Source organism: Pelophylax lessonae, assembly GCF_965119305.1.
Source record: "Pelophylax lessonae genome assembly, chromosome: 3".
Lineage (NCBI taxonomy): Eukaryota > Metazoa > Chordata > Amphibia > Anura > Ranidae > Pelophylax > Pelophylax lessonae.
Genome location: NC_138770.1, coordinates 518085501 through 518107209, shown reverse-complemented (window position 1 = coordinate 518107209; position 21709 = coordinate 518085501). Strand labels below are relative to the sequence as shown.

Genomic DNA, 21709 nt, shown 5'->3' with positions numbered 1-21709 from the left:
TCGGAAGCATCATACTAACAAGCCTACAATCGGCAGATCGGACGTTGGCCAACAATTTACGGCCAACAATCTGTGCGTGTGTACGGGGCTTTAGTCATTGTTTTAATTTTAAATGCGACAAAGCCACTTTAAGGGTAACCCTAAAAGAAAAATAAAAGTCCATTATTGACCTCCTTTTTTAATTCTCCAGTACATCCTGCTTTCAGCAGTACCAAGTCCTGATAAAGGTGGACTACTTGAATGCCAGAAACGTGTTAGCTTTCTATATACAACATTCTGAATAAAATGTATTTGGGACTTTGCATGTTCTGTTTTTGGTGCCTTTCATTGTTATCTGTGTTTCTACTGAGATAATTAACCCTCACCACCTCTGTTTTCAGTACAGCAAAATAGTAAGGAAAATCCAAAATTTTAGAGTTGCCACAGGAACAGAAGGCATTTATTCCAGTGACAACTTTCAAGGTTGGGGGCTTTCTTTCACGCTTTCCTCTTACATCCTGCTGTGTTTTCAGAAAATGAAGGCAGAATTATGTGGCAAGGCAGAGAGAACAATAACAACAAAAAAAACATGACAAGGGTCTTAACCGTTCTCTACTCTATCAAAAAGTGAAGTAGGTCATAAATCCTTTTTCTTAAAATTCCCTTTTTCTTTTTTACATTTGCATTGCTAGTGTGGTATCACAACGGAGGGGATAAAGGTAGTAATAACTGTAATTTATTAATGTGCATGCTGCACCAGGACCCTTGTTATATCCTGTTTTTCTTCCCCCCTCACTCTTCATTTGAATGATCAAGTTCAAGTTTCTTCATGCTCACATATTAGTTACATTTTTGCTTGTTTTAGGGCTAATTAATATTTTAATGTTTTAAATAACTTTTCAGGTTAAGAACTATACTTGTTCAAAAAAAGCCCCCAAAAAACAAACTTTCATCCCCAGAACTAGGGATGGGCCAAAAGACCACATTTTTGGTTTGCGGCAGAACTTTCGAACATCTCGAAAGTTCAGAACCAAATAACGAACCCAATTGAAGTCTATAGGACCCAAACTGGAAAAATCGAAAGTGCCCATTTTGAAGGCTTATAAGCAAATCATTGGGCATACAATGGTTATTACTGCACTGGGGGATATGTATCAATGAAAAAAAGTTTGTAAAAAAAAAAAAAATTAAATGAGCAGTAATTTACTGATGCTTAAAGTGAAAGCAGTGAAATGAGAAATAACAATAAAAATGAAAAATTCCTTTCAATATAGTGCCTGAGGGGTCCCCTTAGTCTGCCTGTAAAGTGGCATATCTTTATCTTATATAGAAGCTTTTGCAGCAGTAATGACATTTATAAAGCAAAAAAATGACATCTTTCTTTATTTATTTCTTTATTTTGGAAATAACAGTTTGGGGAGCCAGTCTGTATGATGAGGCCACATTGTAGAGCACTGGGAACAAGATTTGAGATTTTTTAGGATACATTTTGGTGTCTCTTTCACAGACTTTAGATAGAAATAACAGGTGCAGTAAAATTAGGCTTTGTGTTTTCGTGGTACCTTCATACTGTAACTCTATAGAGGTACTCTTGATAAAAGCAAGAATTGGCCTTGCTGTTAAAAATTGAAATGATATGCACCTGTCAAACAGGTGCATAAAAATTGGTCTTTGGGTGCCGGTGGTGCCTTCACACAGTACCCCTATAGGGGTACTCTTGAGGAAAGCAAGAATTGGCCTAGCTGTCATAAATTGAAATTATATGCACCTGTCAAACAGGTGCTGATGAATTGGTCTTTGGGTGTTAATTGCGCCCATGAAACCTCCACCAAAAAATGCCTTCCAAATGAAATCAACACCCATATAGCTAGGCAGAGATTTCACATCCCAAAAACATTTAATCAGCGACATTGGCATCAGGGGCTTGATAGCTGTTGCTAATCTAGGACTAATTAATTTTGATAAATGTCAGCCGGTCCACAGAGTCTGTGGACAAACACTCTCTGTTATTGGTAACAAACCCTCCAGCAGCACTAAATGCCCGTTTGGAAAGCACGCTCAATGCATGGCAGCCTAGCAGCTCAATTGCATACTGGGCAAGTTCTGGCTAGTGGTCTAGTCTCATGACCCAGTAACCCAGTGGATCGTCAACTGGAAAGCTCTCCATCTCTATTTTCACCCCTAGATAATCGCCCACCATATGATGCAGACACTGCCGATGTTGAAACTGACAGCCCTGGGTGCTGAGGACTAAATAAATTGTGAATTGCATTATTTAGGTGGCCCCTTTCTCCACCACTCCTCTCTTGGCCAACAGTAGCTTAAAAACTATGTTTTCCACGAGACTGTAACCTACCAGGGTCGGGAAAGGTGTTGCATAAACTCCTCTTTAGGGTGTCCTCAGGAGATTTCATCTTCTGCTCCCTCTGTGGGGATGGGAGGAGTTCTGAGACTTTGCCCTTGTAACGGTGGTCAAGGAGGGTTGCCAACTAATAGTGATTATTCTCCTTGATGTCACATATTCTCAGTCCTTTCACAGGCTTTGATGCATGAGGAAGCCCATGCACCGTAAGTTTGCAGAGGCAGGAGAAACAGACTCCTCTGGGTCACTGAACTGCCTCCTTCCAGCCACGTACTACTCCCAAGGGTTCTGGATATGCCTCCAAAACTGCCAGAATGCTCCTCCCTCTCCTCTTATGTGTTCTGCAGCGTGGCAAGAATGATGTCTGCATAACGATGGCCTTGAGAGGAAAGAAAGTCCTTCTCTTTCTCCCACTGCTCTGCCTCAATTGCCCTGTCCATAATGCCACGCAGAGTCTGCTCCAGCAGAAACAAAATAGGGATTTTGTCAAAGATGCATGCATTGTCACGGCTCACCATCCTTGTGGGCTCCTCAAATGGTGACAGTACAGTGCATGCATCCTTTATCAGCAGCCATTAGCGTGGGGGAAAAAAGCCAAGCCGGCATGAGCCTGTCATTGTGCCATACAGACACAGGTACTCATTGACGGCCCTCTGCTGCATGTGCAGCAGCTGCAGCACAGCCAAAGTAGAGTTCCACCTGGTGGGCATGTCACAAATCAGGTGGTTTATAATTTAAATTTCAGCAATCCGAGCAATGGCTGTGTATGACTGCCTGAAATAGCTCTACAGACTTCTCTTGCTTTAGTAGATCTTCCAACTCTGGGTACCTATTTAAGAAGCGCTGCACCACCAAATTGAAGACATGTGCCAGGCATGGCACGTGCAAACTTTCCTGCCTAAGGGCGCACAGGAAGTTTGTGAAATGATTGCACACCACCATTCCTGGCTCCTGCTAGCGTGGCGTGAACCACCTCTGGGCCTGCCCCTGCAGAGCTGCAAGAATCTCTGCTTCGGTGTGGCTCCTGTCCCCTAGACACACCAGCTGAAGCACTGCATGGCACCATTTAGCCTGACTCATTAAATAGCCCCTTGAACACTTAGATGATACTTGTGTTTCATGGGACAATTCAGCAGAGGAGGGCATGGAGGAAGAGCAGGAGGGGGAGGAGCTGCCACATTTCCCATCATCGCCACTAGCTGTATAGAGATGTGGCGGCACAACAAGCTGAAGTACTAAGCTAAGCCCTGTCCTGCATCCTTCTAACTTGCAAGCAGAGTTATCCAGTGTGCTGTGAACAAAAAATATTGTTCCTAACCATGCTAGCTTGACAATGTGTCAGCAGTAATGTGGACCTTGCAGCTTGCCTTCCCCGACGATGCCACAACATTGCCTTCCACATGATGGTACAGAGCTGGAATGGCTTTACATGAAAAGAAATAGCGACTGGGAATCTGCTATTGGGGTACAGTGCATTATGCAAATTCACGGAAGGGGGCAGAATCCACCAGATGGAAAGGCAAGAGTTGTAAAGCCAGCAGCTTAACAAGCTTGAATATGGACGCTGGGCATGTGGGGGGCAGTGACTTTTTTTTTTTTGCTGCAGCATATGGGGCAGAGAAATTTTCCTGCTCTGATCTTCAGCTGGTGGTTTACTACTTGCAGATGTGCTGCAAGGACCTGGTACACCCTTCAATATACCATCATCCCTGTCAGCGGAGGCTGCTGAGAGGTCATGAGGTATAGCGAGGGTAGACTGAGGTGAGTAGTGAGGAGGAGCAGATTTGCATCCCTTTTGTGTGAGCTTTCAGGTGCTCTTGCCAGCAGGAGTGGTGGGAGGTTAAATGCCTTGTCAAGCATGTGGTACCCACATGTCTGGTGTTTTGCCACGCTTGATGTGCTTGAGGCGAAGTTTCCAAATTTAAACAGTGTGATTGGCTGCACATGTCCTAAAAAAACCCAGACAGCTGCTCTGTGGGAAGTGGGCTGGGAGATAACAACTCCGCAATCTGGTTGATTTGGGTGGCTTCTCTCTACTCTTCCATGATGGCTGCCTCATTGGGGTTGTGCCTCACCCTCACTTTCCTCCTCTGTTCTATCTGGCACCCAAGTCTCATCAGTGACCCCATCATCATCATCCCTTCCATCCTCATTATCACTGGAGACAACTTGGCAATGCGCTGCGGCTGGGGGAACATGACTGCCAATTTGTGTACCAGTGTTCTCCCCTCTCTGTAGGCTCATTTTCCTACCTTCCTCAACCTCAGAACCAACATCTGAATCAAGTAATGGCTGTGCATCATCAAGGAGCAAATGGCTGACACTGTGTACAAATAACTCAGCGGACTCCTCTATGCCTGATGCTGGGGCAATGGCAGGAAAAGCTGTGGATACAGAGGCCGAATAAGCCACTCTGGCAGCTGCAGTGGACTGCACACTAGTCTCTGCTTGGGTGATGGAGGAGGAGGAGGAGGATGGTTTAGTAAGCCAGTCCACCACCTCTTGTGCATACTGTGGCTGGATAGCACGGGCAACATCGCTAAACAGAGATGATGCCCTGCCTGAGGACTGACCACGTTCACCTTTGCCTGTGGACACATATGCTGCTGGCCACCACACAGTGCTATGGGAACGTCTGCATCTCCTTGTTCTCCTCCCAGACAGGATGGGGGGAGGGACGCTTATTAACAAAATGTAATAAAGATGTGGAAATGTGTACATGGATGCACTTTAATCAATGGAAAGTGGTATTTGGTGCACTTTAACCTGAGTACTCACTAAACAGACACACTCCACTGACACACTACAATATACTGCAGTAAAACTGCACTGATACACTGCAATATACTGTGTTAAACATGAAACACACTGAAATATACTGCGTTAAATGTGCAGTAACACACTGAAATGTGCGGCATTAAATGTGCATTGATGCACTGAAATTTACTGCATAAAACGTGCAATAACACACTGAAATATCCTGCTTTAAACGTGCAGTAACGCACTGAACTATACTGTGTTAAACTTGCATTAACGCACTGAAATATACTGATTTAAACATGCAGTAAAACACTGAAATATGCTGCATTAAACATGCAGCAAAGCACTCCAATATACTGCGTTAAACGTGCAGTAACGCACTAAAATATACTGTGTTAAACATGCAGTAATGCACTGAAATATACTGTGTTAAATTTGCAGTCACTGACAAATACTGCGTAAAACATGCACTAACGTGACATAGATTGCGTTTAAATATGCAATAACGCACTGAAATATACTACATTAAACATGTACTAATGCACTGAAATCTTCTGCAGTAAACCTGCCCTGACAAAATAAACTGACACTAAAGAAAAAATGAACAGTCACACTACACTCACACTGAATTATCCGTAGATTAACAATAAACTGACACTAAAGTAAAAATGAATGGTCGCATTACACTTACTGTGAACTATCACTAGATTCACACTAAACTGATATTCTACACTGACAATAGAATGACAATAGCACACTACTATATAACTTTTCTCCTTTTCCTCTATGTTCATAGGGATGGAGGCATGTATGGTGATCGTTTTATCATAGAAGACTCCACATCACCATTATTTCTTTTATATGTTAACTTTGAGCTGTATTGTATGGGCGCCCTGTCTGGTTCGGGATGCGATGCGCTTGGGCGCCTTCCCCTTCCCCCCTTGTGTGTGCACCCTGCTGGGTGGGGGGGTTGGGGCGGATGTGCCATGATCACATCGGCGCCACGCCCATACACCGTGCCCCTGACGCCCTCGACGTCTTCTTGCCGGCGTTTGTTTACATCACATAGGCTGACATAGGGGAGGTGTACTACCTCTCTGAGCAGCACCTGCTGCTCATTTGAGGACACTCCTCCCTCACCCCGTCATGCCTGCATGACACTAGGTGAGACTTTCGGATTGCTTAGAGCTCATTAGATCTCCATGCTACACTAGCCACAGTACACATGCTGGTTTATGGTTTCTCGCTGAGGTAATCCACCTTCTTCTTCAGCCATCTTTGTTAGTTGAGCACGGCACAATGGTGTCTACCTTTTATCACTTCTCTTTCTTTTTTCACTTTCGGTGAGACGCTTTTTAATGCAGGTTTATACTTATATTGCCTGCTCCTATCCTTGCATTCACTCTCACCTCGGACCGTTTTCTTAATAATCTCCACCATATCCCTTCACATATCCTATTCCATATATACTTTCTTTCTTTTATCTTACCTACCATTTTTTCTTGGATATGGGGTCCCTTCATTTGCTGTACTATATGATTATATGAGCTGTTACTATTATTTGCTACTTTTTCTGTTACCAATTTATATTGGTCATACTGCTGGGGTCCATTCTTTATTACCGTTATTTATATACCCCTTCCTTTTTCTTCCTCGAGGTGCGGAATGCGCTCTTGGCTCAAACCTTTAGTTCCTCTACTACAGCTCCCGTTGCAGACCTGATGGGCATCCCCCCCTTGTGACGGGTTACCTTCTCATATTCATTGGCTATGTAAGTACTTTATAGGGGAGGATCATCTGTCCCCTCCCTGGTTACCATCTCCCCCTAATGTGTGGACCTATAAGTTATTCTAATATGTTTTATTGTAGAGCTAAGATGCATTCGCCCATGAAGAAGTGATGCTTGTCACGAAACACGTAGGGCTTTACGATGCATTTGAATTTTAACACATTATACCACTTTACTACGATGGTACACTGTTATGCTTTATGTTATGTATGTATAAACAGCATTAGATGCTTTCATTGGAATATGCTATGTCTCTGTTATTACCCAGCAGTATCCCTACTCCTATACATTGTACCATTTTGCCTTGATTGTCTACTGTTTTGCTGTGTGTTATGCATGTGTAAATAGCATATGGATGTTACCATCGGTATATTTCTTGTACCTGTTTCTATCTAATAAACATGGTTTTAAACCGTGACCAGTTTTTCAGACGCCATCTTGCCTCAATTAAAGTCCCATTTTTATTCCCCCTTGTTTCCAATAGCACACTATAGCACATTAACTTGCTAGCAGCACTGAACAGAGGCCTGTTCTATCTCTCTCCATGCCAATATCATGGAGGGGGGGGGGGGGTAAAAGCAATGAGCCATGATTGGATAGAGTCATCATGACAGCATCCAATCATGGCTCTGAAGGTGATATGTGCCCTGATTGGGCAAAGCTCTCATTGCTTCAGGCAATCAGGGCTTTCAATTTACTGTGCGGCAGCGCAGTGCATTGTGGTCTTTTGGCAGGTCGAACAAACGAACAAACATCCTCACAATTCGGGTGTTCCTTGAATGGGCGAGCAGCCAATATTTGGCCTGAACTCATCCTCGGACTGAACCGTTTGCCCAACCCTACCCTAAACTTCTATTTAATCCTTATAAAGCATTGTCAAACTTTCCCTAACAGGGAAAAAAATTATTTCCCAAAGACACTCATATAACTCCTGGATTAAGAGTTGGTTTGATGGCACCTTGGTTTTCTCAAGTAATCCAAGCAGTCCTAAGCAATTAAGGTATGTCTCAGCATGATATCAATATCCTAATAAGTTCAAGTAGGAGTACTCTTTTTTTGTTATATTATAGAAACATTCACCTCAGAAACAACAGAAAACCATGCATCGTGCTGCTTATATTTCAGAATGCCAGAGATAGTCGAAGGTAAACCTTTAGACCTCAAAATTGAGTTAAGCTCTGGCTCTTGCACATTTACACATTTGTCCCTTATGATGTATGAATTTGTCACTTCTGTGCATGTAAGGGACTTCACCGCTCTTATTTATTTTATTAATAGGCAGATAACACTTTGTGCTGGCTGTCCCTGACATTTGTGTGATAGTCCCTAGCTTTAACACTGTGTCTAAATACAGATGAGTCTGTAAGTTAGATCTTTGTAAATGCTTGGTGCATGCACAAGTCCGAATGTGTTCCCTCAGGCCTGCTTTAAAATACTATTCAGCAGTCGCAGGTACTACAAACCTTAGCTCTGCATGTGGGTTAGACCAGAATTTAACAAATATCCTGAGCAAATTTCTGAAAGGGTCTTTGCCAGCAGGCTGCTGCCAGAGTTTGGAGACCAGTCCCATAGGACCACTGAGGGCTAGAAGAGTATTATTTGGTTTTTGAGGAACTAATCCATTCTGTCCCTACAGGGTGAAGGCACAATCTCATGACAAGGTAGTACACACAGAAACTTCCATTGGTCTGAGCCATCAATCTGGTGCAGGGAACATTAGCTGCAATCTAATTAGTGGGTTTTGCACTGATTGATAGAATGCATTGTAAAAGTCCCTGGTACATTGTTTCAATTGGTTAAAAATATAAACAAAAAAAGAGAAGAAAGAGCAGATTAAATCTCTTGAACTTGTCAAATTTCGATCAGTGTATGGCCAGCCTTACTATGTATGAACTGGTTTTAGCATGACATACAGCCTACATGCTCATGGCTCACTTGCTATTGGGAGACCAAATGTCAATATACTATTTATTTTTGAGAAAAAATGTAAAAAAATTTGGCGGGTCTGGCTTGATTTCTGATTCATTTTTGGATATCCATTATGCAGGTATCAGACTGATGCATTTAGGATTGTAAAACTGAACTGCTTAGTTCAAACATTTCTACTACACATATGAGCCAAAAGATCTAAAATATTTAAAGCTGAACTCGAGCAAGGACCTTATATTTAATTTTGGTCAGAGCAAGAAACATTTACAGCCTATGAAGGCCATTATTGCCATTTGTGTCCACAGTGGGGAGATTTTCCTTCGCTTCCAGTCAGAACAAAATGTCATGGAAAATCTTCCCAGCAGGGAAACAGACAAAAATGAAAGCACACATTTAGTCAGTTGGAAAGGGTTAGACCTCCTCACTCTTCCTGCAACCCCTATTTTTATTCTAAATTGAAAACACTATTGCGTTTGTATGTCTTCTTTATGTCCTTTTCACTATATTTGGATTGTACCACATCTAGGCCTACTGAGGTAGGTATATTAGACTGTAAGGTTTTTTGGAGGCAGGAATTGATTTGAATGGTTCAATATTCTAGTGTAGTATTGCAAAAAAAAAAAAAAAAAGCTTCAGTGCTATATAGCAGTAAAATACAAGGAATATAGTTATTTTGCAATAAACATGTAAAGACAATAACAAATTGTGCCTGTTTTTAGAGTTTCAAGTGTCTTTGTTGTGAACTCTCATTTTTCTTTCTCCAAAATGCTAAGAGAAATAAAGAAAGCATGTTGTGTGCAAAACTTATTTATATTTGAAGTCTTTCAGCAACTGTAGGCTGTTCCACTTGGAATGCAGTCAGTAACAAGAGTAATAAAAGGACAATGACTTTATGTTGTAGCAAGTGACTCTAAGCATCACATATCTGACAAAACACGTTACTGAAAAATAAATCACAAAGCAACACGAAAAAACCTTCCACGACCAAAAAATAAATGCTTCATATGGCAATGAAGACATGTCAGTGGAAATTATTTTAATGTATTGCATCACTGACTATTTTCACTGTCATATTGTTACAGTATCTCACAAAAGTGAGTACACCCCTCACATTTTTGTAAATATTTTATTATATCTTTTCATGTAACAACACTGAAGAAATTACACTTTGCTACAATGTAAAGTAGTGAGTGTACAGCTTGAATAACAGTGTAAAATTGCTGCCCCCTTAAAATAACCCAACACACAGCCATTAATGTCTAAACCGCTGGCAACAAAAGTGAGTACACCCCTAATTGAAAATGTCCAAATTGGGCCCAATTAGCCATTTTCCCTCCCCAGTGTCATGTGACTTATTAGTGTTACAAGGTCTCAGGCGTGAATATTGAGCAGGTGTGTAAAATTTGATGTTATCACTCTCACTTTCTCATACTGGTCACTGGTAGTAAAACATGGCACCTCATGGCAAAGAACTCTCTGAGGATCTGAAAAAAAAAGAATTGTTGCTCTACATAAAGGTGGGCTAGGCTATAAGAAGATTGCCAAGACCCTGAAACTGAGCTGCAGCATGGTGGCCAAGACCATACAGCGGTTTAACAGTCCAGGTTCAACTCAGAACAGGCCTCGCCATAGTCGACCAAAGAAGTTGAGTGCACGTGCTCAGCATCATATCCAGAGGTTGACTTTGGGAAATAGACGTATGAGTGCTGCCAGCATGGCTGCAGAGGTTGAAGAGGTGGGGGGTCAGCCTGTCAGTGCTCAAACCATACACCGCACACTGCATCAAATTGGTCTGCATGGCTGTCGTCCCAGAAGGAAGCCTATTCTAAAGATGTTGCCCAAGAAAGCCTGCAAACAGTTTGCTGAAGACAAGCAGACTAAGGTCATGGATTAATGAAACCATGTCCTGTGGTCTGATGAGACCCAGATAAATGTATTTGGTTCAGATGGTGTTAATTGTGTGTGGCAGCAACCAGGTAAGGAGTACAAAGAAAAGTGTGTCTTGCCCACAGTCAAGCATGGTGGTGAGAGTGTCATGGTCTGGGGCTGCATGAATGCTGCTGGCACTGGGGAGCTACAGTTCATTGAGGGAACCATGAATGCCAACACGTACTGTGACATGCTGAAGCAGAGCATTATCCCCTCCCTTCGATGCTGAAAAATATTGGTGGCCACACAAAATATTAACACTTTGGGCCCCTTTTGGACATTTTCACTTAGGGGTGTACTCACTTTTGTTGGCAGAGGTTTAGACATTTATGGCTGTGTGTTGAGTTATTTTGAGGGGACAGCAAATTTAAACTGTTATACAAGTTGTACACTCACTACTTATATTGTAGCAAAGTGTCATTTCTTCAGTGTTGTCACATGAAAAAAGATATAATAAAATATTTACAAAAATGTGAGGGGTGTACTTACTTTTGTGAGATACTGTATATAAGCCATGGCATAAATAATTAGACAAAAAATCTTTTAAAAAATCCCAGATACATGATCTCAAAACTGGGCCATAATATCATAATGTTTGTCACAGTTGGATAGATTTACCAAAGGCAAATCGGCTGTTCACTTCACTGGGGAGTTTCCCATAGTTTATTGAATGAGGTGAAGGTTTCCATCATGCAATCACATGCAAGCAAATATGCTGTTTTTTTTATATTCCTTTCACATGACTAGATATTCTTTACAAATTGAATTTACACCACATTCACTAAGCTAAAGGAAATTTTCCTTTGAAAGTGAAAATTTCCTTGCAGACGGAGCAATGTTTTAGCCTTTATTAAATCATCCCCAATGTGTCAAGTGACACAAAAGTTCTAATTACATAATCAGATTGAGTTGTTATTATGACATCATATGTGTCACAATGGGATTGATTTAATGAAGAATTTTGGTTTTTTTTACTTAGCAAAATAAATTCTTACCATGCAAAGAAATTTTCATTAATCTTGGTGAATGGGTTGAAGCTCTTCTGAGTTCAATCATCCAAGCATGTCCAAACATGCTTGGGTTCAGGTTCAGGTCGAGCATGGGTTCAACGCAAATCCAGCTTATTTGCAGTTCATGGATTCCATCTGCCAATGATGCATTTCCTTGCCTTTGAACTGTGGTCAGTTGGTTTAGAAGGGCCAATAATAAAGGTTTACTTATGCACAATTAAATACACTCACCGGCCACTTTATTAGGTACACCTGTTCAATTGCTTGGTAACACAAATTGCTAATCAGCCAATCATATGGTTGCAGCTCAATGCTCTTAGGCATCTATACGAAGTGAATAGGAGTTGCTGAGGTTCAAACTGAGCATCAGAATGGGGAAGTAAGAGGAATTTAGGCGACTTTAACGTGGCATGGTTGTTGATGCCAGATGAGCTGGTCTGAGTATTTCAAAAACTGCTGATATACTGGGATTTCTACACACAACCATCTCTAGGGTTTACATAGAATGGTCCAAAAAAGTAAAAATATCCAGTGAGCAGCAGTTGTGTGGGCGAAAATGCCTTGTTGATGTCAGAGGAGAATGGGCATACTGGTTTGAGATGACAGAAAGGCAACAGTAACTTAAACAGACACTCGTTACAACCAAGGTATGCAGAATACCATCTCTGAATTCACAACACATCGAACTTTGAAGCAGATGGGCTACATCAGCAGAAGACCACACCAGGTGCCACTCTTGTCAGCTAAGCACAGGAAACTGAGGCTACTATTTGCACAGGCTCACCAAAATTGGACAATAGAAGATTGGAAAAACGTTGCCTGGTCTGATGAGTCTGGATTTTAGCTGCAACATTCAGATGGTAGGGTCATAATTTGGTGTAAACAACATGAAAGTATGGATCCCTCCTGCCTTGTATCAATGGTTCAGGCTGATGGTGGTGGTTTAATGGTGTGGGCAATATTTTCTTGGCATACTTTGAGCCCCCTAGTACCAATTGAGCATCATTTAAACGCCACTGCCTATCTGAGTATTGTTCTTGACTGTGTCCATCCCTTTATGACTACAGTGTACCATCTCACAAAGCTCAAATCATTCCAAACTGTTTTTGTGAACATGACAATGAGTTCACTGTATTTCAGTGGCCTCCATAGTCACCAGATCTTAATCCAATAGGGCACCCTTGGGATGTGGTGAAACGGGAGGTATGCATCATGGACAAAATCTGCAGCAACTGTGTGATGCTATCATGTCAATATGGACCCAAATCTCTGAGGAATGCTTCCAACACCTTGTTGAATCCATGCAATGAAGAATTAAGGCAGTTCTAAAGGCAAGAGGGGGTCCAACCAGGTACTAGCAACGTGTACCTAATAAAGTGGTTGGTGAGTGTAGTTGTACTGAATGTTTTCAATTATATTGCAGCACTTTTGATTGCAAATAATCTAAATAACTTATATGGATATGTACTACATCTAACATTGGTTGAACTTTTAAATACTATATTTTATTAATGCTTAAGATAGCCATATTAACCTTGTACATGTATCACTGAAAGACGTGTCCTCTCTCCCTATTTCTTTATAGGGATCATTTTATGTAAGTGTCTATATCAAGTTCCCAGGAAGGAGTTGTTGGCCAGTCATGGGATGTTTAGTCATTGTCTGTTTAGCTTACCAACAATGAAAAGGCTATGGAGTAGCTGACATCTTGACTAATTATCAGAAATGGGATTGCAAAACAAGCCTAAACATTTTGCTTCTGTAAAAATATATGTGAGTTTCTCTAAAAAAATGTAAAAAGCAATTTCCACCTGAAGACTCCCATTTTTACATATGCTAAAGAATAAATCAAGCAAGCTGGGCTGAGCTAAATACTTAATAGTTTTTGATTCATTCTTGATTGATGCGAACAACTGATGAATAATTAATTCAGGCATGATGAATATTTGTCTATGACAGTCTGACACAGACAGATCAGATCATACACATGCTCATTGAAGATCTTCACCCTTCGCTTAAAGAACTTTCTGCAAGGGTAAGTGGCTTTCTATTAAATTCCTCAGAGACTTGCAAAGATGTAAGACATTTGACCTTGAAGGGATGTTCAGCTGGAAACCAGTCCCTTCGAGGATTGGTGTCCACATGACTTCCTCTAAAACAATTAAGTGACTGGAAAAAAAAAACATCAGCTTCAAAAAGTCTGAATTTCAGAAGAGAAAATTCAGTTAGAGAAACTTCCTGAGACCTTCACCCAAAATGTGGTGACAATGCTTTGAAGAAGGAAGAAACCCTAGAGTGTTGACCTTAACCCACAGATGGTAGCAACATCTTAAAGAAGAAAGAACAGGAAAAATGCTAGCATGTTTCAATTGAGCAATTTATTCAGAATTGTAAGCCAGAAAAAGCATGTTATATTTGATAATCTTTGATAATCTTTGAGTTGATTTTGTTTAAACAAGAGTGAGTGAGTTAGTGAGTCTATGTGTTGCAGTGTATACATCAGTAAATGCATATAAGGACAAGGTTTGTAGTGAATGTATTTGTCTAATCAGACCTGGTGCTGATATGTGTATGCATCTATTTTAATATAGAGAGATAGTTTGTAACAGTAACTAGGGGAAGAGAAAATAAGGTTAGTTAAACCAATTTGTAGGCAGGTAGTAGTTAACACTTACCCAGCTGGAAAGTTGGGAGTTTATTGTGTTACCACGGTTTTTCTTGGTGGGTTTTTTCCTGGGTTCCACCTCTCAGTCCTGTGTGCTAAGAAAAATGGACAGAGACCTAGACCCTGTGGGTTCTTATTGCTGTTCTTTCAGTTAGGTGCTGCCCGGCTTGTTTCGGTTGGACCCTTTGGCTTCCGTTCCTGAAGTCTGGATTCCCGGTGAAATGCTGAGGTCTGAATTCCCAATGCCTAGGGGGATTGCTGGGATCTGCACTCCTTCCTAAAGATACCATCAATGGACTCAACCAGATATGGACTCTTTTACATGCAGGTATGCTGGGGCAGCCACAAACCTGAGTTAGGGACTATGGATGTTAGGGAATTGACTGCACTTTATTTTCGATGAATGTCTGTATCTGTCATCATGTTAATCTATTCAAGTAAATCATTTGAAACTATGACTTTGCTTAGTTTGAAGTTACTCAATGGTGTGATGCAAGTAATTGGCACATATAGTCTACAGCTCAGGTCATTAAACATATTGGGGTATGAAGATAATGGTATAAGAGTTCATACAGTGTGAAGAAACAGAGATTTACAAGGGTAAAGAAGGTCTCTCTAGCAGCCTGCTGTAAGTGTGTACATGTGGCATGTGAGATAGCCTCTTGCAGTGATAGAGATGTTGTTGGCACTCCTTCAACATTGATCCATCGCTCATAGCAACAGGAGCAGATCTGCACTACTGGGGCTCACATACAGTACACAGGTACGAAAGAAGAATTAAGCATAGTACACACATGGAGTCCACACTAGGTGCACAGCGAGACCCTAGACCATTACTGGGAGTGAGGTAGCAGTGATACGCTGAACAGGTGGAGAGGGCAAGGGCTCTGCATGTCCTTCCTAATTGCACAAATGACCTTGTGATGTACAGTAACATTGAGAGAGTTTAATATAGTTAATTTGTCTGTTAAAATAAAGGTACCCCCTGTGCAAGGCAGTGACCCTATTCTAAGTGCCTAGCATAGCCCAGTCCGGGATAGGCCTCTCATGTGACCCTTGCTTTGTGCCCAACGAGGAGGGAAACGTGGAGGATGTACAAACTGATTTGTAAATGTGGTAATTGATGAATGAAAAATTCTGCAGAATATTAAAAAGTGAGAGTGTCTAGATACTTATGTATTTTTAAGTTTTACAGATGAAGAATGAGAGTGTATATTTACCTGCTTGCTGACTGCCCTGTAGCACTTTTACTGCTACAGGATGGCAGCTGTGGGCAGGATCACCAATATTTGTTGGACTGTATTATAACTTTGGAAGACTTGTGTATGATACACAGAGAAAAATCACCATAATATTATTCTTGTTGCTTTTTGGTATACACATTAAATAGGGTGTGATATATACGCATTGTTTTTGTTAATGCCATCAATTGGCACTTACGCTATAAATTATAGGTTTTTTTTAGGAGAGTTTTGGATATTTTTTTATATAAGTTTTGAATCACTTATAGGTGTTGGCTAGCACAGAGCACCAATTTTTGATTTACTAAAGAGGATTGCGCTGACTGATTTCTCACACACAGGATCATGTATATATATATGTGATCCTGCACTTTCGCCTGCAGGGGGCACATGCGCACCGCTGGTGGGCCGCTTCTGCTGTGATAATTTACAGCAGAAGTCAATCTGCGAGTCCCAGAGATTCGATGTCCTCCCCTGCCCGTTGATTATCATTAAAACACTGAGATATGCCTATGTAAACAAGTACACAGTTAACCCTTTGATCGCCCTAGATGTTTAACCTCTTCCCAGCCAGTGTTATTAGTACAGTGACAGTGCCTATATTTAGCCCTGATCACGGTATTAGTGTCGCTGGTTCCCACAAAAGTGTCAAAAGTGTCAGTTAATGTCGAATAGTCCACCACAATATTGCAGTTCCACTATAAGTCGCCGATCGCCGCCATTATTAGTATGAATAAATAGAAATTCTATAAATATATCCAATAATTTGTACATGCTATAAGGTTCACCTAAACCAATCAATATACGCCTATTGGGATTTTTTTTTTACCAAAAACATGTAGCAGAATACATATTGGCCTAAATTTATGGAAAAATTGGATTTTTTTTTTTTTCAAAAATGTCAGTCTTTTTTTGTTTATAGAGCATACAAAAAAAAAAAAACCCAGTGGTGATCAAATACCACCAAAAGAAAGCTCTATTTGTGGGGAAAAAATTTAGTGCCATATCGTAATAAATGGCCAGATTTTAATTATTTCCAGTATTATTGGTAAAAAAGAAAACTGCAATAGAAATTTGAAATCATAATAATTGTTTTAATATGGATTCTTATTTGTGGTAATGGCAACTGGGATAAGGCCTGGGAATTTTTTTTTTTTATCAAGTTCTAATCCAGATGTCATGTAATTCCTTAGCTACTTCACTAGATTAAAGTTAAAATATTTTCTATTTTCTGAAATATTCAATAATATGAAAGTTTTATGGTCTTTAAAAAATACATGAAAATAAATAAATGATAATATTTGTCTTGCTATTTTTTGTTAATAGATTTAAAACAGAACGTCTCTGTTGAGATGAAAGAGATATTCTTTTCTCAGCTTACAGTTTGAGAGAACAAAACTTGTTTAAAATAAAACTCCCAACGCTTTCACAAGAATTTGACACGATTCCTTTGCATCAAGGGGATAATTTTTCCCAAAAGCCTCCTTTATACTACAGTTATGATCTCTATTTTGATTAGTATAAATTATTTAGGAAACATTTATTTGTTCATTTACTAAAGGCAAATAGACTGTGCACTTTGCAAGTACAGTTACACTCATTTTCTCCAGAGTTTAGTGAATGTAGTGAAGATTTACTTTGTAAAGAATACTCAATAAAGTGCAAGGAAAATAAAAAAATAGATTTTTTCTTGCTTATGATTGGATGATGGAAGTCAGCAGAGCTTCACCACATTCACTAAACTCTGGACAAAATGAGTCCAACTTCACTTGCAAAGTGCACAGTCTGTTTGCCTTTAATAACTCAACCTCTTTATATCATAAGTGATAAATTGCCTCAATTTCAGCAACATTATACCTCACCCAAAGCAATACTTTAATAAAGTGAGCCAACCAAAGAGTTACTAGAATAGGGGTTCAGTTTTCAATGACAGCTCACCTTACTTCCTTCCCAGATAGACTGTATAGGAAAGCTGGGTATCTAGGTTAAGATCCAAAATTAATTTTGACTCCAGTAGCCTGAATTGAATATCTGGAGTGTCATAGGGGTTGATTTACTAAAATGGGAGAGTGCAAAATCTGGTGCAGCTACGCATGGTAGCAAAATAGCTTTTTCAATTAAAAGAGTTGTAAAGTCTCATCATCGTTTTTCACCTTAATGTATTCTATCTAGCATTCTAGCTAGGTGGGATAGTTACTAAATCCAGTCCTACCCCTTAGCCTGCTTTCCTGGTTGTGAAGGTCCTGAAACTCATCTCTATGTTTAGGGGACATGCCCACTAATGGTGTCCTTCTGGACAAAACTTTTTTAAATCCTCTCCTAGCTGTTTGTTGTTACTGTACAACCAGCCCCTGGGGCCGCTTTAATAAACTTCCCCCCTCCGGAACTGACCAAGACTCAGTTTCAACTTTAAATCACTCCTCCTCAAAGCAGACAATTGCCCCGAGCATGGAAAACACATACAGTATGTCTCCTGGTGACTAAACATAGAGTTACCTAGGCAATGATACATTAAATAAAGATTCAGGCAACCCTAGAAGATAAACCCAAGAGAATATTCATATGTTTGCAAAAACACTGTAAACCTTAGTGACAAAAAACAAAGTAAAACAAATGCAATAAAAACTTAATTAGATCGAACTCTACAAGATAGGATCCAAACATACTCTAAAATTTGGCGACCCTGAGTGGATTACTTCCTCCCTCCTAATTTTGATGTATCTCTTTTGGACCTTTGTATCTTGGTGGCATATCTCTTAATAGGAGCCGTAGTCCTGTCGGCCCCTGGGGTTTTCCTCACCCTTCTTTTTATTCCCTTCCTTTATTCTTGTACCTGATCTCCAAGGTCTCCTACAGTTATTATGAAGGTTATCATTGGTTTGACTTTTTTATTCTTACCTTACTTAAGCAGTAGTTCAAAACCCTCAATAAATGTTTTTTTAATTTGAACTTCTCTTTCTTATTCCTAGAGTAACTGGGACTACAACTTTTGTTATTTAACTGGGAAATAATCATAGTCTTATCTAAATCAGAGCTGAATATCAAAAGGAATGTTTAAATAAGTAACAATACATTTCTTAGTTTTCTTTATTTTAGTTTATTGTTATTTCTGAAAGAACCTTATAAGGTTTTTCTTACTATTCTTGCATATTTGGCTGCTGCTATGTTCATGAGATGACAGAATACCACTTCCCAATGTCGACATCTACAATTGCTACTCCTTAATATTACATTGTGAAGATTTTGCACTGCTACCAGAAGTCTTGCTTCTATGGACTTGAATTATGTAAGAATTTCTGATCACTAGAACAGAATGAGAGGGGAAGGTACATTTGTCATTTGAACTTACTGAATTTTTCATTTTTTGCTTTTATTTTTAAGATTCATTTTTATGTATCAACTGCACATGGTGCTACATTTAATGTACATACATTGCTTGATGCAGGAGGCTGTCTGAATAAATACGTATCCAACAAGTCAAGCCTTCAAATGTCACATGCCCATGAAATAGCAACAAACTTCAGTACCCAAAATTGTCCAATGGGTTTGATTCAAAAGCCCTTCCAGGTGGCTCTACAATTATTGCTTTCACTCCAGCATGCACAGTGTTATGTAACATGTGTAGCGCAAGTGACATCAGTGATCTACTCCTGATGTCTCTCCTATACTCCACTGTAGCTAATCAAACACAGATCATGCCCCATTAGCTGCTTACTCTGGTAACACTGCCCGGGAATGACAGTTCACAACCAGGAAGTGACATTATCAATGCCACTTCCTGATTCACCCACTGGAGGAAGAATCAGTGAATAGATGTTCACGGAGATCCCTCTTCCCCACCCAGTGACAACTGCTATGCTGGTCCTGGGCTCACAGATGAGACAGTGGAGCACAGGATAAATGGCAGTGGGGGCGGGGGGGGGGGGGGTTGGTGGGCTGTCCATTATAACGTCTGTGAAAATGATCAGGTGAAGAAAGGGCTATATTATTACACAATGGCTTGTGTAGCAGTTTTATATGCTGTTTTTTTCTTTTTTCATAATAGTGGGTTCTCCCTTAAAGGCAAGAAATGTGAAAAAAAATGTTAAAACTATGGTGGTGACAGAATGGAAGGTTAATGTGATTGACCCTGGTTGACATTGAGGTTTTGTACTTTCTTCTGCACAACTCTTAGTTTAACATTGGTTATTAATGTGACATTAAATATGTCATTATATCACATCAGTTTTTACATTGTAGTTTATTTAGGTTACCTCACATTAAATGAAACTCATGTACTTTACATAGAAATCACAGAAGTCAAAAAAGTAATTTTGACTTCTGTGACTCCTATGTAAAGTGCCTAGTAGTTAACATAGGCTGCCTGCAAACAGCTCCAGGTGGCTCCAGCCACACAAAGAAACCACTGAGTCACACTATACGGACCACAGCACCCATGTGAATGATCCCAAAGACCTCATTCATACACAGAGCTTTATTCATTAACTCAATACAGTTGTATCTTTTAAATCTTTTAAATTTAGTAGGAATTTTGTTGTGTTTGTGTCATCTAGCAATGATGTTAGTGTATTTTTAGCGGAAATATGATTTGATATTTTTTTCGGGATGGGGGGGGGGTCCCTGTCAGTAAGGCTATATGCGACCCTGTGATTTCTAACAGCAGCCCTGAATGTTTGTATGGATGGTATGTTACAGAACGAATATACAAAATGACAATGCATAATAAATTATGGATGTACTTTTCTGAAGAGGAAAGTGAAAAAAAGTTTATAGAAAAGAGTATGAAAGAAAATCTGATATAATTTGCCCTTACAGAGCCACTGTTGAAATGAATTACAAAAAATATTGGGAAAACACAAAATCGGAAACAAAGTTGCTTTTTGGTTAAAGACAAAATATATACAGTATAAGTATGGCAGTAAAAAAATTGAAAATTACGTTTTATATATTTATGAATAAATGGCTTACTTATCATACAGCTAACTATTTGGCGTTAAAGATAGTGTACAAAGGGTTATATTATACTAATCTAGGTATACTGGAATATAAAAAATATTTTACATAGCAACTGATAGTTTACATCACACAGTAATTTAATCTAATGCATCAAAGTAATTATTTATTTCTTCTTCACACTGAACTGAATAGTTCTTTAGGAAGCAAAAATAATTTATGATGCTGAAGAAAGAATGTCTTTGCGATCATTTAGATTTGTTGGAGAGATGAAGTAGTTAAATTTTCTACATTAAAAAAGTAATTTTGTACAGTATCTGGCACACATAATTTTATGGTTATTTGTATTATTGTTTATTATGTGCTTTTTATTTTTATTGTAAAAGCAAAAGAATGATCAGAGACACTACTTATTTAGATGATAAATCAGAGTTCCGGAAATGTGTTAGATGAATGCACTTTTTAAAACAGTGTATTGAGGGAGAATTGTTAGTAACTATTGCAGTCTCACTGGGTGTGGTGGATGTTAATCCGTTTGGATTATCCTGTTTGGAGTGGACCTTAATATACTGGAGGAATTGGACTCACTTTTGGACTTTACCATTGATTGGACTTTACTGTTTCCACTGATTCCATGTTTCTAATCTGGGTTGCTGCATGTCTTTTTCTTATTTAGGATTTGATCTGTATTTTATTATTGATATTTAATGCTAGTTAGCATCAGTTCAATTTATCTTCTACTACCAGAGTTCACTGATTCTGTTTTATTTTCTGCAATTGGCGCTGTGATAGGAATCATCCTTTTTGGGGGGCAGTTTTGGATGTTCCTTATCTTTTAACTATTGCAGTGCTTTTGACACTGATTGTAAAGATCTTATATTGAATTGTGCTACATCTAACATTGGTTGTAATCTTGAAGAATCATTTTTTTAAACTCATAAAGATAGCCATATTACCCTTGAAAATGTATCTCTGAAAGACAAGGCTTCTCTCCCTATCTCTATAATGTAGGACCTTTTACCCTTGAAAATGTATCTCTGAAAGACGAGGCTTCTCTCCCCATGTATACATATAGGACCTTTTGTAATTATT

At 39.6% G+C, this 21709-nt stretch overlaps 1 protein-coding gene across 5 annotated transcripts in view; it reads right to left on the bottom strand.

Annotated features, from left to right (window-relative positions):
- Positions 1-21709, bottom strand: part of GRM1 (glutamate metabotropic receptor 1) — a 446845-nt gene that overhangs the window by 218210 nt on the left and 206926 nt on the right. The gene's annotated exons all lie outside the window — the stretch shown is intronic.